This window comes from Liolophura sinensis, chromosome 11 (genome assembly GCF_032854445.1).
Source record: "Liolophura sinensis isolate JHLJ2023 chromosome 11, CUHK_Ljap_v2, whole genome shotgun sequence".
Taxonomy (NCBI): Eukaryota; Metazoa; Mollusca; class Polyplacophora; order Chitonida; family Chitonidae; genus Liolophura; species Liolophura sinensis.
In genome coordinates this window covers 3439962-3455651 of record NC_088305.1, presented here as the reverse complement: position 1 = coordinate 3455651, position 15690 = coordinate 3439962, and the positions used below count along the sequence as shown (strand labels likewise).

At 44.5% G+C, this 15690-nt stretch overlaps 25 non-coding genes across 25 annotated transcripts; all 25 read left to right on the top strand.

Moving 5' to 3' along the window:
• Positions 1 to 419: 419 nt before the first annotated feature.
• On the top strand, positions 420 to 540 carry LOC135478448 (U5 spliceosomal RNA). The gene has a single exon (XR_010445362.1). It is a non-coding gene; the product is annotated as a U5 spliceosomal RNA (small nuclear RNA).
• A 503-nt stretch (positions 541 to 1043) lies between these two features.
• LOC135478701 (U5 spliceosomal RNA) lies at positions 1044 to 1164 on the top strand. The gene has a single exon (XR_010445602.1). It is a non-coding gene; the product is annotated as a U5 spliceosomal RNA (small nuclear RNA).
• Positions 1165 to 1667: 503 nt separating this feature from the next.
• Positions 1668 to 1788, top strand: LOC135478447 (U5 spliceosomal RNA). Its single transcript, XR_010445361.1, has one exon. It is a non-coding gene; the product is annotated as a U5 spliceosomal RNA (small nuclear RNA).
• Positions 1789 to 2291: 503 nt separating this feature from the next.
• Positions 2292 to 2412, top strand: LOC135478625 (U5 spliceosomal RNA). Its single transcript, XR_010445530.1, has one exon. It is a non-coding gene; the product is annotated as a U5 spliceosomal RNA (small nuclear RNA).
• Positions 2413 to 2915: 503 nt separating this feature from the next.
• On the top strand, positions 2916 to 3036 carry LOC135478624 (U5 spliceosomal RNA). The gene has a single exon (XR_010445529.1). It is a non-coding gene; the product is annotated as a U5 spliceosomal RNA (small nuclear RNA).
• A 504-nt stretch (positions 3037 to 3540) lies between these two features.
• LOC135478896 (U5 spliceosomal RNA) lies at positions 3541 to 3661 on the top strand. Its single transcript, XR_010445786.1, has one exon. It is a non-coding gene; the product is annotated as a U5 spliceosomal RNA (small nuclear RNA).
• Positions 3662 to 4164: 503 nt separating this feature from the next.
• On the top strand, positions 4165 to 4286 carry LOC135478755 (U5 spliceosomal RNA). Its single transcript, XR_010445653.1, has one exon. It is a non-coding gene; the product is annotated as a U5 spliceosomal RNA (small nuclear RNA).
• Positions 4287 to 4789: 503 nt separating this feature from the next.
• LOC135478446 (U5 spliceosomal RNA) lies at positions 4790 to 4910 on the top strand. The gene has a single exon (XR_010445360.1). It is a non-coding gene; the product is annotated as a U5 spliceosomal RNA (small nuclear RNA).
• A 503-nt stretch (positions 4911 to 5413) lies between these two features.
• LOC135478699 (U5 spliceosomal RNA) lies at positions 5414 to 5534 on the top strand. Its single transcript, XR_010445600.1, has one exon. It is a non-coding gene; the product is annotated as a U5 spliceosomal RNA (small nuclear RNA).
• A 503-nt stretch (positions 5535 to 6037) lies between these two features.
• LOC135478445 (U5 spliceosomal RNA) lies at positions 6038 to 6158 on the top strand. Its single transcript, XR_010445359.1, has one exon. It is a non-coding gene; the product is annotated as a U5 spliceosomal RNA (small nuclear RNA).
• A 503-nt stretch (positions 6159 to 6661) lies between these two features.
• LOC135478623 (U5 spliceosomal RNA) lies at positions 6662 to 6782 on the top strand. The gene has a single exon (XR_010445528.1). It is a non-coding gene; the product is annotated as a U5 spliceosomal RNA (small nuclear RNA).
• Positions 6783 to 7285: 503 nt separating this feature from the next.
• On the top strand, positions 7286 to 7406 carry LOC135478622 (U5 spliceosomal RNA). The gene has a single exon (XR_010445527.1). It is a non-coding gene; the product is annotated as a U5 spliceosomal RNA (small nuclear RNA).
• A 504-nt stretch (positions 7407 to 7910) lies between these two features.
• Positions 7911 to 8031, top strand: LOC135478895 (U5 spliceosomal RNA). Its single transcript, XR_010445785.1, has one exon. It is a non-coding gene; the product is annotated as a U5 spliceosomal RNA (small nuclear RNA).
• Positions 8032 to 8534: 503 nt separating this feature from the next.
• Positions 8535 to 8656, top strand: LOC135478754 (U5 spliceosomal RNA). Its single transcript, XR_010445652.1, has one exon. It is a non-coding gene; the product is annotated as a U5 spliceosomal RNA (small nuclear RNA).
• Positions 8657 to 9159: 503 nt separating this feature from the next.
• On the top strand, positions 9160 to 9280 carry LOC135478416 (U5 spliceosomal RNA). The gene has a single exon (XR_010445332.1). It is a non-coding gene; the product is annotated as a U5 spliceosomal RNA (small nuclear RNA).
• Positions 9281 to 9783: 503 nt separating this feature from the next.
• Positions 9784 to 9904, top strand: LOC135478894 (U5 spliceosomal RNA). The gene has a single exon (XR_010445784.1). It is a non-coding gene; the product is annotated as a U5 spliceosomal RNA (small nuclear RNA).
• Positions 9905 to 10407: 503 nt separating this feature from the next.
• Positions 10408 to 10529, top strand: LOC135478753 (U5 spliceosomal RNA). The gene has a single exon (XR_010445651.1). It is a non-coding gene; the product is annotated as a U5 spliceosomal RNA (small nuclear RNA).
• Positions 10530 to 11032: 503 nt separating this feature from the next.
• Positions 11033 to 11153, top strand: LOC135478415 (U5 spliceosomal RNA). Its single transcript, XR_010445331.1, has one exon. It is a non-coding gene; the product is annotated as a U5 spliceosomal RNA (small nuclear RNA).
• A 503-nt stretch (positions 11154 to 11656) lies between these two features.
• LOC135478811 (U5 spliceosomal RNA) lies at positions 11657 to 11776 on the top strand. The gene has a single exon (XR_010445707.1). It is a non-coding gene; the product is annotated as a U5 spliceosomal RNA (small nuclear RNA).
• A 504-nt stretch (positions 11777 to 12280) lies between these two features.
• LOC135478354 (U5 spliceosomal RNA) lies at positions 12281 to 12401 on the top strand. The gene has a single exon (XR_010445280.1). It is a non-coding gene; the product is annotated as a U5 spliceosomal RNA (small nuclear RNA).
• Positions 12402 to 12904: 503 nt separating this feature from the next.
• On the top strand, positions 12905 to 13025 carry LOC135478573 (U5 spliceosomal RNA). Its single transcript, XR_010445481.1, has one exon. It is a non-coding gene; the product is annotated as a U5 spliceosomal RNA (small nuclear RNA).
• Positions 13026 to 13528: 503 nt separating this feature from the next.
• LOC135478862 (U5 spliceosomal RNA) lies at positions 13529 to 13649 on the top strand. The gene has a single exon (XR_010445754.1). It is a non-coding gene; the product is annotated as a U5 spliceosomal RNA (small nuclear RNA).
• Positions 13650 to 14152: 503 nt separating this feature from the next.
• Positions 14153 to 14273, top strand: LOC135478697 (U5 spliceosomal RNA). Its single transcript, XR_010445598.1, has one exon. It is a non-coding gene; the product is annotated as a U5 spliceosomal RNA (small nuclear RNA).
• Positions 14274 to 14776: 503 nt separating this feature from the next.
• LOC135478443 (U5 spliceosomal RNA) lies at positions 14777 to 14897 on the top strand. Its single transcript, XR_010445358.1, has one exon. It is a non-coding gene; the product is annotated as a U5 spliceosomal RNA (small nuclear RNA).
• Positions 14898 to 15400: 503 nt separating this feature from the next.
• Positions 15401 to 15521, top strand: LOC135478441 (U5 spliceosomal RNA). Its single transcript, XR_010445356.1, has one exon. It is a non-coding gene; the product is annotated as a U5 spliceosomal RNA (small nuclear RNA).
• The last annotated feature ends 169 nt before the right edge of the window (positions 15522 to 15690 follow it).

The following is a 15690-nucleotide window of genomic DNA, read 5'->3' as shown; positions in this document are numbered from 1 at the left end:
GGCACGGAGGCATTATTAGGAAGTGGTCGAATTCTCTTACAGCTGTACACATACAGCTCTAATAGTTTTGGACTATTTCCACGTGTCCCAGCGCATCACAAGCTAAGTTGGAGCACAACCGGGCCATTTACCGACGGTAGACGTCATGGACCTAACCCAGCGTGTTACTTACACCGACCACCTATAACAATGACACAACGTCACAGACAGACGCTGTACACGCTTTCGGTCTACAGCAGCAAAGGCTGGTGTTTTAAAAAATGAGGTTAAAATGCGCCTCCAATCTTCGAATGGTAAGATAGACAAATTGAGCCAGCGGCCAAGTAATTGAGGTAGGTACGTTATTGTTGCGCATAGTAAATACCCCATCTCGTCCAGCGACCAGTTAGGTAGGTTTTACAGCAGCCACTGATGAAGACTAACTCTGGTTTCTCTTCAAATCCACGAATAAATCTTTCGCCTTTTACTAAAGATTTCCGTGGGGAGGAACATACTAATGAGTCTATAGACTATTTTTTGTCGTCCCGACCAGTCGGGACAATTTTCCAAATGAAAAACAAACATCAAATTGCCTAAAAGGAGTATCAAGTAGCATTGGTATATGGCAGAATTGCGCTGCCCTGCGGCACGGAGGCATTATTAGGAAGAGGTCGAATTCTCTTACAGCTGTACACATACAGCTTTTAAAGTTTTGGACTATTTCCATGTGTTCCAGCGCATCACAGGCTATGTTGGAGCACAACCGGGCCATTTACCGACGGTAGACGTCATGGACCTAACGCAGCGTGTTACTTACACCGACCACCTATAACAATGACACAACGTCACAGACAGACGCTGTACACGCTTTCGGTCTACAGCAGCAAAGTCTGGTGTTTTAAAAAATGAGGTTATAATGCGCCTCCAATGTTCGAATGGTAAGATAGACAAATTGAGCCAGCGGCCAATTAATTGAGGTAGGCACATTATTGTTGAGCATAGTAAATCCCCCATCTCGTCCAGCGACCAGTTAGGTAGGTTTTACAGCAGCCACTGATGAAGACTAACTCTGGTTTCTCTTCAAATCAACGAATAAATCTTTCGCCTTTTACTAAAGATTTCCGTGGGGAGGAACATACTAATGAGTCTATAGACTATTTTTTGTCGTCCCGACCAGTCGGTACAATTTTCCAAATGAAAAACAAACATCAAATTGCCTAAAAGGAGTATCAAGTAGCATTGGTATATGGCAGAATTGCGCTGCCCTGCCGCACGGAGGCATTATTAGGAAGAGGTCGAATTCTCTTACAGCTGTACACATACAGCTCTAAAAGTTTTGGACTATTTCCACGTGTTCCAGCGCATCACAAGCTAAGTTGGAACATAACCGGGCCAATCTCCGACGGTAGACGTCATGGACCTAGCCCAGCGTGTTCCTTACCCCGACCGCCTACAACAATGACACCTCGTCACAGACAGACGCTGTACACGCTTCCGGTCTTCATCAGCAAAGGCTGGTGTTTTAAAAAATGAGGTTAAAATGCGCCTCCAATCTTCGGCTGTTGCAAGAGACAAATTGAGCCAGCGGCCAATTAATTGAGGTAGGTACGTTATTGTTGCGCAGAGTAAATCTCCCATCTCGTCCAGCGACCAGTTAGATACGTTTTACAGCAGCCACTGATGAAGACTAACTCTGGTTTCTCTTCAAATCCACGAATAAATCTTTCGCCTTTTACTAAAGATTTCCGTGGGGAGGAACATACTAATGAGTCTATAGACTATTTTTTGTCGTCCCGACCAGTCGGGACAATTTTCCAAATGAAAAACAAACATCAAATTGCCTAAAAGGAGTATCAAGTAGCATTGGTATATGGCAGAATTGCGCTGCCCTGCGGCACGGAGGCATTATTAGGAAGAGGTCGAATTCTCTTACAGCTGTACACATACAGGTCTAAAAGTTTTGGACTTTTTCCACGTGTCCCAGCGCATCACAAGCTAAGTTGGAGCACAACCGGGTTATTCACCGACGGTAGATGTCATGGACCTAGCCCAGCGTGTTCCTTACCCCGACCACCTATAACAATGACACAACGTCAAAGACAGACGTTGTAAACGCTTCCGGTCTTCATCAGCAAAGTCTGATGTTTTAAAACATGAGGTTAAAATGCGCCTTCAATCTTCGGCAGTTACAAGAGAAAAATTGAGCCAGCGGCCAATTAATTGAGGTAGGTACGTTATTGTTGCGCAGAGTAAATCTCGGATCTTGTCCAGCGACCAGTTAGATACGTTTCATAGCAGCCACTGATGAAGACTAACTCTGGTTTCTCTTCAAATCCACGAATAAATCTTTCGCCTTTTACTAAAGATTTCCGTGGGGAGGAACATACTAATGAGTCTATAGACTATTTTTTGTCGTTCCGACCAGTCGGGACAATTTTCCAAATGAAAAACAAACATTAAATTGCCTAAAAGGAGTATCAAGTAGCATTGGTATATGGCAGAATTGCGCTGCCCTGCGGCACGGAGGCATTATTAGGAAGAGGTCGAATTCTCTTACAGCTGTACACATACAGCTCTAATAGTTTTGGACTATTTCCACGTGTCCCAGCGCATCACAAGCTAAGTTGGAGCACAACCGGGCCTTTTACCGACGGTAGACGTCATGCACCTAACCCAGCGTGTTACTTACACCGACCACCTATAACAATGACACAACGTCACAGACAGACGCTGTACACGCTTCCGGTCTTCATCAGCAAAGGCTGGTGTTTTAAAAAATGAGGTTAAAATGCGCATCCAATCTTCGGCTGTTGCAAGAGACAAATTGAGCCAGCGGCCAAGTAATTGAGGTAGGTACGTTATTGTTGAGCATAGTAAATCCCCCATCTCGTCCAGCGACCAGTTAGATACGTTTCATAGCAGCCACTGATGAAGACTAACTCTGGTTTCTCTTCAAATCCACGAATAAATCTTTCGCCTTTTACTAAAGATTTCCGTGGGGAGGAACATACTAATGAGTCTATAGACTATTTTTTGTCGTTCCGACCAGTCGGGACAATTTTCCAAATGAAAAACAAACATTAAATTGCCTAAAAGGAGTATCAAGTAGCATTGGTATATGGCAGAATTGCGCTGCCCTGCGGCACGGAGGCATTATTAGGAAGAGGTCGAATTCTCTTACAGCTGTACACATACAGCTCTAAAAGTTTTGGACTATTTCCACGTGTTCCAGCGCATCACAGGCTAAGTTGGAACATAACTGGACCAATCACCGACGGTAGACGTCATGGACCTAGCCCAGCGTGTTCCTTACCCCGACCGCGTACAACAATGACACCTCGTCAGAGACAGACGCTGTACACGCTTCCGGTCTTCATCAGCAAAGTCTGGTGTTTTTAAAAAATGAGGTTAAAATGCGCCAGCAATCTTCGGCTGTTGCAAGAGAAAAATTGAGCCAGCGGCCAATTAATTGAGGTAGGTACGTTATTGTTGAGCATAGTAAATCCCCCATCTCGTCCAGCGACCAGTTAGGTAGGTTTTACAGCAGCCACTGATGAAGACTAACTCTGGTTTCTCTTCAAATCCACGAATAAATCTTTCGCCTTTTACTAAAGATTTCCGTGGGGAGGAACATACTAATGAGTCTATAGACTACTTTTTGTCGTCCCGACCAGTCGAGACAATTTTCCAAATGAAAAACAAACATCAAATTGCCTAAAAGGAGTATCAAGTAGCATTGGTATATGGCAGAATTGCGCTGCCCTGCGGCACGGAGGCATTATTAGGAAGAGGTCGAATTCTCTTACAGCTGTACACATACAGCTCTAAAAGTTTTGGACTATTTCCACGTGTTCCAGCGCATCACAGGCTAAGTTGGAACATAACTGGGCCACTCACCGACGGTAGACGTCATGGACCTAGCCCAGCGTGTTCCTTACCCCGACCGCCTACAACAATGACACCTCGTCACAGACAGACGCTGTACACGCTTCCGGTCTTCATCAGCAAAGTCTGGTGTTTTAAAAAATGAGGTTATAATGCGCCTCCAATCTTCGGCTGTTGCAAGAGACAAATTGAGCCAGCGGCCAATTAATTGAGGTAGGTACGTTATTGTTGCGCAGAGTAAATCTCCCATCTCGTCCAGCGACCAGTTAGATACTTTTCACAGCAGCCACTGATGAAGACTAACTCTGGTTTCTCTTCAAATCCACGAATAAATCTTTCGCCTTTTACTAAAGATTTCCGTGGGGAGGAACATACTAATGAGTCTATAGACTATTTTTTTGTCGTTCCGACCAGTCGGGACAATTTTCCAAATGAAAAACAAACATCAAATTGCCTAAAAGGAGTATCAAGTAGCATTGGTATATGGCAGAATTGCGCTGCCCTGCGGCACGGAGGCATTATTAGGAAGTGGTCGAATTCTCTTACAGCTGTACACATACAGCTCTAATAGTTTTGGACTATTTCCACGTGTCCCAGCGCATCACAAGCTAAGTTGGAGCACAACCGGGCCATTTACCGACGGTAGACGTCATGGACCTAACCCAGCGTGTTACTTACACCGACCACCTATAACAATGACACAACGTCACAGACAGACGCTGTACACGCTTTCGGTCTACAGCAGCAAAGGCTGGTGTTTTAAAAAATGAGGTTAAAATGCGCCTCCAATCTTCGAATGGTAAGATAGACAAATTGAGCCAGCGGCCAAGTAATTGAGGTAGGTACGTTATTGTTGCGCATAGTAAATACCCCATCTCGTCCAGCGACCAGTTAGGTAGGTTTTACAGCAGCCACTGATGAAGACTAACTCTGGTTTCTCTTCAAATCCACGAATAAATCTTTCGCCTTTTACTAAAGATTTCCGTGGGGAGGAACATACTAATGAGTCTATAGACTATTTTTTGTCGTCCCGACCAGTCGGGACAATTTTCCAAATGAAAAACAAACATCAAATTGCCTAAAAGGAGTATCAAGTAGCATTGGTATATGGCAGAATTGCGCTGCCCTGCGGCACGGAGGCATTATTAGGAAGAGGTCGAATTCTCTTACAGCTGTACACATACAGCTTTTAAAGTTTTGGACTATTTCCATGTGTTCCAGCGCATCACAGGCTATGTTGGAGCACAACCGGGCCATTTACCGACGGTAGACGTCATGGACCTAACGCAGCGTGTTACTTACACCGACCACCTATAACAATGACACAACGTCACAGACAGACGCTGTACACGCTTTCGGTCTACAGCAGCAAAGTCTGGTGTTTTAAAAAATGAGGTTATAATGCGCCTCCAATGTTCGAATGGTAAGATAGACAAATTGAGCCAGCGGCCAATTAATTGAGGTAGGCACATTATTGTTGAGCATAGTAAATCCCCCATCTCGTCCAGCGACCAGTTAGGTAGGTTTTACAGCAGCCACTGATGAAGACTAACTCTGGTTTCTCTTCAAATCAACGAATAAATCTTTCGCCTTTTACTAAAGATTTCCGTGGGGAGGAACATACTAATGAGTCTATAGACTATTTTTTGTCGTCCCGACCAGTCGGTACAATTTTCCAAATGAAAAACAAACATCAAATTGCCTAAAAGGAGTATCAAGTAGCATTGGTATATGGCAGAATTGCGCTGCCCTGCCGCACGGAGGCATTATTAGGAAGAGGTCGAATTCTCTTACAGCTGTACACATACAGCTCTAAAAGTTTTGGACTATTTCCACGTGTTCCAGCGCATCACAAGCTAAGTTGGAACATAACCGGGCCAATCTCCGACGGTAGACGTCATGGACCTAGCCCAGCGTGTTCCTTACCCCGACCGCCTACAACAATGACACCTCGTCACAGACAGACGCTGTACACGCTTCCGGTCTTCATCAGCAAAGGCTGGTGTTTTAAAAAATGAGGTTAAAATGCGCCTCCAATCTTCGGCTGTTGCAAGAGACAAATTGAGCCAGCGGCCAATTAATTGAGGTAGGTACGTTATTGTTGCGCAGAGTAAATCTCCCATCTCGTCCAGCGACCAGTTAGATACGTTTTACAGCAGCCACTGATGAAGACTAACTCTGGTTTCTCTTCAAATCCACGAATAAATCTTTCGCCTTTTACTAAAGATTTCCGTGGGGAGGAACATACTAATGAGTCTATAGACTATTTTTTGTCGTCCCGACCAGTCGGGACAATTTTCCAAATGAAAAACAAACATCAAATTGCCTAAAAGGAGTATCAAGTAGCATTGGTATATGGCAGAATTGCGCTGCCCTGCGGCACGGAGGCATTATTAGGAAGAGGTCGAATTCTCTTACAGCTGTACACATACAGGTCTAAAAGTTTTGGACTTTTTCCACGTGTCCCAGCGCATCACAAGCTAAGTTGGAGCACAACCGGGTTATTCACCGACGGTAGATGTCATGGACCTAGCCCAGCGTGTTCCTTACCCCGACCACCTATAACAATGACACAACGTCAAAGACAGACGTTGTAAACGCTTCCGGTCTTCATCAGCAAAGTCTGATGTTTTAAAACATGAGGTTAAAATGCGCCTTCAATCTTCGGCAGTTACAAGAGAAAAATTGAGCCAGCGGCCAATTAATTGAGGTAGGTACGTTATTGTTGCGCAGAGTAAATCTCGGATCTTGTCCAGCGACCAGTTAGATACGTTTCATAGCAGCCACTGATGAAGACTAACTCTGGTTTCTCTTCAAATCCACGAATAAATCTTTCGCCTTTTACTAAAGATTTCCGTGGGGAGGAACATACTAATGAGTCTATAGACTATTTTTTGTCGTTCCGACCAGTCGGGACAATTTTCCAAATGAAAAACAAACATTAAATTGCCTAAAAGGAGTATCAAGTAGCATTGGTATATGGCAGAATTGCGCTGCCCTGCGGCACGGAGGCATTATTAGGAAGAGGTCGAATTCTCTTACAGCTGTACACATACAGCTCTAATAGTTTTGGACTATTTCCACGTGTCCCAGCGCATCACAAGCTAAGTTGGAGCACAACCGGGCCTTTTACCGACGGTAGACGTCATGCACCTAACCCAGCGTGTTACTTACACCGACCACCTATAACAATGACACAACGTCACAGACAGACGCTGTACACGCTTCCGGTCTTCATCAGCAAAGGCTGGTGTTTTAAAAAATGAGGTTAAAATGCGCATCCAATCTTCGGCTGTTGCAAGAGACAAATTGAGCCAGCGGCCAAGTAATTGAGGTAGGTACGTTATTGTTGAGCATAGTAAATCCCCCATCTCGTCCAGCGACCAGTTAGATACGTTTCATAGCAGCCACTGATGAAGACTAACTCTGGTTTCTCTTCAAATCCACGAATAAATCTTTCGCCTTTTACTAAAGATTTCCGTGGGGAGGAACATACTAATGAGTCTATAGACTATTTTTTGTCGTTCCGACCAGTCGGGACAATTTTCCAAATGAAAAACAAACATTAAATTGCCTAAAAGGAGTATCAAGTAGCATTGGTATATGGCAGAATTGCGCTGCCCTGCGGCACGGAGGCATTATTAGGAAGAGGTCGAATTCTCTTACAGCTGTACACATACAGCTCTAAAAGTTTTGGACTATTTCCACGTGTTCCAGCGCATCACAGGCTAAGTTGGAACATAACTGGACCAATCACCGACGGTAGACGTCATGGACCTAGCCCAGCGTGTTCCTTACCCCGACCGCGTACAACAATGACACCTCGTCAGAGACAGACGCTGTACACGCTTCCGGTCTTCATCAGCAAAGTCTGGTGTTTTTAAAAAATGAGGTTAAAATGCGCCAGCAATCTTCGGCTGTTGCAAGAGAAAAATTGAGCCAGCGGCCAATTAATTGAGGTAGGTACGTTATTGTTGAGCATAGTAAATCCCCCATCTCGTCCAGCGACCAGTTAGGTAGGTTTTACAGCAGCCACTGATGAAGACTAACTCTGGTTTCTCTTCAAATCCACGAATAAATCTTTCGCCTTTTACTAAAGATTTCCGTGGGGAGGAACATACTAATGAGTCTATAGACTACTTTTTGTCGTCCCGACCAGTCGAGACAATTTTCCAAATGAAAAACAAACATCAAATTGCCTAAAAGGAGTATCAAGTAGCATTGGTATATGGCAGAATTGCGCTGCCCTGCCGCACGGAGGCATTATTAGGAAGAGGTCGAATTCTCTTACAGCTGTACACATACAGCTCTAAAAGTTTTGGACTATTTCCACGTGTTCCAGCGCATCACAGGCTAAGTTGGAACATAACTGGGCCACTCACCGACGGTAGACGTCATGGACCTAGCCCAGCGTGTTCCTTACCCCGACCGCCTACAACAATGACACCTCGTCACAGACAGACGCTGTACACGCTTCCGGTCTTCATCAGCAAAGTCTGGTGTTTTAAAAAATGAGGTTATAATGCGCCTCCAATCTTCGGCTGTTGCAAGAGACAAATTGAGCCAGCGGCCAATTAATTGAGGTAGGTACGTTATTGTTGCGCAGAGTAAATCTCCCATCTCGTCCAGCGACCAGTTAGATACTTTTCACAGCAGCCACTGATGAAGACTAACTCTGGTTTCTCTTCAAATCCACGAATAAATCTTTCGCCTTTTACTAAAGATTTCCGTGGGGAGGAACATACTAATGAGTCTATAGACTATTTTTTTGTCGTTCCGACCAGTCGGGACAATTTTCCAAATGAAAAACAAACATCAAATTGCCTAAAAGGAGTATCAAGTAGCATTGGTATATGGCAGAATTGCGCTGCCCTGCGGCACGGAGGCATTATTAGGAAGAGGTCGAATTCTCTTACAGCTGTACACATACAGCTCTAATAGTTTTGGACTATTTCCACGTGTCCCAGCGCATCACAAGCTAAGTTGGAGCACAACCGGGCAATTTACCGACGGTAGACGTCATAGACCTAACCCAGCGTGTTACTTACCCCGACCACCTATAACAATGACACAACGTCACATACAGACGCTGTACACGCTTTCGGTCTACAGCAGCAAAGGCTGGTGTTTTAAAAAATGAGGTTATAATGCGCCTCCAATCTTCAAATGGTAAGATAGACAAATTGAGCCAGCGGCCAATTAATTGAGGTAGGTACATTATTGTTGAGCATAGTAAATCCCCCATCTCGTCCAGCGACCAGTTAGGTAGGTTTTACAGCAGCCACTGATGAAGACTAACTCTGGTTTCTCTTCAAATCCACGAATAAATCTTTCGCCTTTTACTAAAGATTTCCGTGGGGAGGAACATTCTAATGAGTCTATAGACTATTTTTTGTCGTCCCGATAAGTCGGGACAATTTTCCAAATGAAAAACAAACATCAAATTGCCTAAAAGGAGTATCAAGTAGCATTGGTATATGGCAGAATTGCGCTGCCCTGCGGCACGGAGGCATTATTAGGAAGAGGTCGAATTCTCTTACAGCTGTACACATACAGCTCTAAAAGTTTTGGACCATTTCCACGTGTCCCAGCGCATCACAAGCTAAGTTGGAACATAACCGGGCCAATCTCCGACGGTAGACGTCATGGACCTAGCCCAGCGTGTTCCTTACCCCGACCGCCTACAACAATGACACCTCGTCACAGACAGACGCTGTACACGCTTCCGGTCTTCATCAGCAAAGTCTGGTGTTTTAAAAAATGAGGTTAAAATGCGCCTCCAATCTTCGGCTGTTGCAAGAGACAAATTGAGCCAGCGGCCAATTAATTGAGGTAGGTACGTTATTGTTGCGCAGAGTAAATCTCCCATGTCGTCCAGCGACCAGTTAGATACGTTTCACAGCAGCCACTGATGAAGACTAACTCTGGTTTCTCTTCAAATCCACGAATAAATCTTTCGCCTTTTACTAAAGATTTCCGTGGGGAGGAACATACTAATGAGTCTATAGACTACTTTTTGTCGTCCCGACCAGTCGAGACAATTTTCCAAATGAAAAACAAACATCAAATTGCCTAAAAGGAGTATCAAGTAGCATTGGTATATGGCAGAATTGCGCTGCCCTGCGGCACGGAGGCATTATTAGGAAGAGGTCGAATTCTCTTACAGCTGTACACATACAGCTCTAAAAGTTTTGGACTATTTCCACGTGTTCCAGCGCATCACAGGCTAAGTTGGAACATAACTGGGCCACTCACCGACGGTAGACGTCATGGACCTAGCCCAGCGTGTTCCTTACCCCGACCGCCTACAACAATGACACCTCGTCACAGACAGACGCTGTACACGCTTTCGGTCTTCATCAGCAAAGTCTGGTGTTTTAAAAAATGAGGTTATAATGCGCCTCCAATCTTCGGCTGTTGCAAGAGACAAATTGAGCCAGCGGCCAATTAATTGAGGTAGGTACGTTATTGTTGCGCAGAGTAAATCTCCCATCTCGTCCAGCGACCAGTTAGATACTTTTCACAGCAGCCACTGATGAAGACTAACTCTGGTTTCTCTTCAAATCCACGAATAAATCTTTCGCCTTTTACTAAAGATTTCCGTGGGGAGGAACATACTAATGAGTCTATAGACTATTTTTTTGTCGTTCCGACCAGTCGGGACAATTTTCCAAATGAAAAACAAACATCAAATTGCCTAAAAGGAGTATCAAGTAGCATTGGTATATGGCAGAATTGCGCTGCCCTGCGGCACGGAGGCATTATTAGGAAGAGGTCGAATTCTCTTACAGCTGTACACATACAGCTCTAATAGTTTTGGACTATTTCCACGTGTCCCAGCGCATCACAAGCTAAGTTGGAGCACAACCGGGCAATTTACCGACGGTAGACGTCATAGACCTAACCCAGCGTGTTACTTACCCCGACCACCTATAACAATGACACAACGTCACATACAGACGCTGTACACGCTTTCGGTCTACAGCAGCAAAGGCTGGTGTTTTAAAAAATGAGGTTATAATGCGCCTCCAATCTTCAAATGGTAAGATAGACAAATTGAGCCAGCGGCCAATTAATTGAGGTAGGTACATTATTGTTGAGCATAGTAAATCCCCCATCTCGTCCAGCGACCAGTTAGGTAGGTTTTACAGCAGCCACTGATGAAGACTAACTCTGGTTTCTCTTCAAATCCACGAATAAATCTTTCGCCTTTTACTAAAGATTTCCGTGGGGAGGAACATTCTAATGAGTCTATAGACTATTTTTTGTCGTCCCGATAAGTCGGGACAATTTTCCAAATGAAAAACAAACATCAAATTGCCTAAAAGGAGTATCAAGTAGCATTGGTATATGGCAGAATTGCGCTGCCTTGCGGCACGGAGGCATTATTAGGAAGAGGTCGAATTCTCTTACAGCTGTACACATACAGCTCTAAAAGTTTTGGACCATTTCCACGTGTCCCAGCGCATCACAAGCTAAGTTGGAACATAACCGGGCCAATCTCCGACGGTAGACGTCATGGACCTAGCCCAGCGTGTTCCTTACCCCGACCGCCTACAACAATGACACCTCGTCACAGACAGACGCTGTACACGCTTCCGGTCTTCATCAGCAAAGTCTGGTGTTTTAAAAAATGAGGTTAAAATGCGCCTCCAATCTTCGGCTGTTGCAAGAGACAAATTGAGCCAGCGGCCAATTAATTGAGGTAGGTACGTTATTGTTGCGCAGAGTAAATCTCCCATGTCGTCCAGCGACCAGTTAGATACGTTTCACAGCAGCCACTGATGAAGACTAACTCTGGTTTCTCTTCAAATCCACGAATAAATCTTTCGCCTTTTACTAAAGATTTCCGTGGGGAGGAACATACTAATGAGTCTATAGACTATTTTTTGTCGTTCCGACCAGTCGGATGAATTTTCCAAATGAAAAACAAACATCAAATTGCCTAAAAGGAGTATCAAGTAGCATTGGTATATGGCAGAATTGCGCTGCCCTGCCGCACGGAGGCATTATTAGGAAGAGGTCGAATTCTCTTACAGCTGTACACATACAGCTCTAATAGTTTTGGACTATTTCCACGTGTCCCAGCGCATCACAAGCTAAGTTGGAGCACAACCGGGCCATTTACCGACGGTAGACGTCATGGACCTAACCCAGCGTGTTACTTACACCGACCACCTATAACAATGACACAACGTCACAGACAGACGCTGTACACGCTTTCGGTCTACAGCAGCAAAGGCTGGTGTTTTAAAAAATGAGGTTATAATGCGCCTCCAATCTTCGAATGGTAAGATAGACAAATTGAGCCAGCGGCCAATTAATTGAGTTAGGTACATTATTGTTGAGCATAGTAAATCCCCCATCTCGTCCAGCGACCAGTTAGGTAGGTTTTACAGCAGCCACTGATGAAGGCTAACTCTGGTTTCTCTTCAAATCCACGAATAAATCTTTCGCCTTTTACTAAGGATTTCCGTGGGGAGGAACATACTAATGAGTCTATAGACTATTTTTTGTCGTCCCGACCAGTCGGTACAATTTTCCAAATGAAAAACAAACATCAAATTGCCTAAAAGGAGTATCAAGTAGCATTGGTATATGGCAGAATTGCGCTGCCCTGCGGCACGGAGGCATTATTAGAAAGAGGTCGAATTCTCTTACAGCTGTACACATACAGCTCTAAAAGTTTTGGACTATTTCCACGTGTCCCAGCGCATCACAAGCTAAGTTGGAGCACAACCGGGTCATTCACCGACGGTAAATGTCATGGACGTAGCCCAGCGTGTTCCTTACCCCGACCACCTATAACAATGACACAACGTAAGAGACAGACGTTGTAAACGCTTCCGGTCTTCAGCAGCAAAGTCTGGTGTTTTAAAAAATGAGGTTAAAATGCGCCACCAATCTTCGGCTGTTGCAAGAGAAAAATTGAGCCAGCGGCCAATTAATTGAGGTAGGTACGTTATTGTTGCGCATAGTAAATCCCCCATCTCGTCCAGCGACCAGTTAGGTAGGTTTTACAGCAGCCACTGATGAAGACTAACTCTGGTTTCTCTTCAAATCCACGAATAAATCTTTCGCCTTTTACTAAAGATTTCCGTGGGGAGGAACATACTAATGAGTCTATAGACTATTTTTCGTCGTCCCGACCAGTCGGGACAATTTTCCAAATGAAAAACAAACATCAAATTGCCTAAAAGGAGTATCAAGTAGCATTGGTATATGGCAGAATTGCGCTGCCCTGCGGCACGGAGGCATTATTAGGAAGAGGTCGAATTCTCTTACAGCTGTACACATACAGCTCTAAAAGTTTTGGACTATTTCCACGTGTCCCAGCGCATCACAGGCTAAGTTGGAATATAACCGGGCCAATCACCGACGGTAGATGTCATGGACCTAGCCCAGCGTGTTCCTTACCCCGACCACCTAAAACAATGACACAACGTCACAGACAGACGTTGTAAACGCTTCCGGTCTTCATCAGCAAAGTCTGGGGTTTTAAAAAATGAGGTTAAAATGCGCCTTCAATCTTCGGCAGTTACAAGAGAAAAATTGAGCCAGCGGCCAATTAATTGAGGTAGGTACGTTATTGTTGCGCAGAGTAAATCTCGGATCTCGTCCAGCGACCAGTTAGATACGTTTCATAGCAGCCACTGATGAAGACTAACTCTGGTTTCTCTTCAAATCCACGAATAAATCTTTCGCCTTTTACTAAAGATTTCCGTGGGGAGGAACATACTAATGAGTCTATAGACTATTTATTGTCGTTCCGACCAGTCGGGACAATTTTCCAAATGAAAAACAAACATTAAATTGCCTAAAAGGAGTATCAAGTAGCATTGGTATATGGCAGAATTGCGCTGCCCTGCGGCACGGAGGCATTATTAGGAAGAGGTCGAATTCTCTTACAGCTGTACACATACAGCTCTAATAGTTTTGGACTATTTCCACGTGTCCCAGCGCATCACAAGCTAAGTTGGAGCACAACCGGGCCATTTACCGACGGTAGACGTCATGGACCTAACCCAGCGTGTTACTTACACCGACCACCTATAACAATGACACAACGTCACAGACAGACGCTGTACACGCTTTCGGTCTACAGCAGCAAAGGCTGGTGTTTTAAAAAATGAGGTTAAAATGCGCCTCCAATCTTCGAATGGTAAGATAGACAAATTGAGCCAGCGGCCAATTAATTGAGGTAGGTACATTATTGTTGAGCATAGTAAATCCCCCATCTCGTCCAGCGACCAGTTAGGTAGGTTTTACAGCAGCCACTGATGAAGACTAACTCTGGTTTCTCTTCAAATCCACGAATAAATCTTTTGCCTTTTACTAAAGATTTCCGTGGGGAGGAACATACTAATGAGTCTATAGACTATTTTTTGTCGTCCCGGCCAGTTGGGACAATTTTCCAAATGAAAAACAAACATCAAATTGCCTAAAAGGAGTATCAAGTAGCATTGGTATATGGCAGAATTGCGCTGCCCTGCCGCACGGAGGCATTATTAGGAAGAGGTCGAATTCTCTTACAGCTGTACACATACAGCTCTAAAAGTTTTAGACTTTTTCCACGTGTCCCAGCGCATCACAAGCTAAGTTGGAGCACAACCGGGTCATTCACCGACGGTAGATGTCATGGAACTAGCCCAGCGTGTTACTTACCCCGACCACCTATAACAATGACACAACGTCACAGACAGACGTTGTAAACGCTTCCGGTCTTCATCAGCAAAGTCTGGTGTTTTAAAAAATGAGGTTAAAATGCGCCACCAATCTTCGGCTGTTGCAAGAGACAAATTGAGCCAGCGGCCAATTTATTGAGGTAGGTACGTTATTGTTGCGCAGAGTAAATCCCCCATCTCGTCCAGCGACCAGTTAGGTAGGTTTTACAGCAGCCACTGATGAAGACTAACTCTGGTTTCTCTTCAAATCCACGAATAAATCTTTCGCCTTTTACTAAAGATTTCCGTGGGGAGGAACATACTAATGAGTCTATAGACTATTTTTTGTCGTCCCGACCAGTCGGGACAATTTTCCAAATGAAAAACAAACATCAAATTGCCTAAAAGGAGTATCAAGTAGCATTGGTATATGGCAGAATTGCGCTGCCCTGCGGCACGGAGGCATTATTAGGAAGAGGTCGAATTCTCTTACAGCTGTACACATACAGGTCTAAAAGTTTTGGACTTTTTCCACGTGTCCCAGCGCATCACAAGCTAAGTTGGAGCACAACCGGGTCATTCACCGACGGTAGATGTCATGGACCTAGCCCAGCGTGTTACTTACCCCGACCACCTATAACAATGACACAACGTCAAAGACAGACGTTGTAAACGCTTCCGGTCTTCATCAGCAAAGTCTGATGTTTTAAAAAATGAGGTTGAAATGCGCCAGCAATCTTCGGCTGTTGCAAGAGACAAATTGAGCCAGCGGCCAAGTAATTGAGGTAGGTACGTTATTGTTGCGCATAGTAAATCCCCCATCTCGTCCAGCGACCAGTTAGGTAGGTTTTACAGCAGCCACTGATGAAGACTAACTCTGGTTTCTCTTCAAATCCACGAATAAATCTTTCGCCTTTTACTAAAGATTTCCGTGGGGAGGAACATACTAATGAGTCTATAGACTATTTTTTGTCGTCCCGACCAGTCGGGACAATTTTCCAAATGAAAAACAAACATCAAATTGCCTAAAAGGAGTATCAAGTAGCATTGGTATATGGCAGAATTGCGCTGCCCTGCGGCACGGAGGCATTATTAGGAAGAGGTCGAATTCTCTTACAGCTGTACACATACAGCTTTTAAAGTTTTGGACTATTTCCATGTG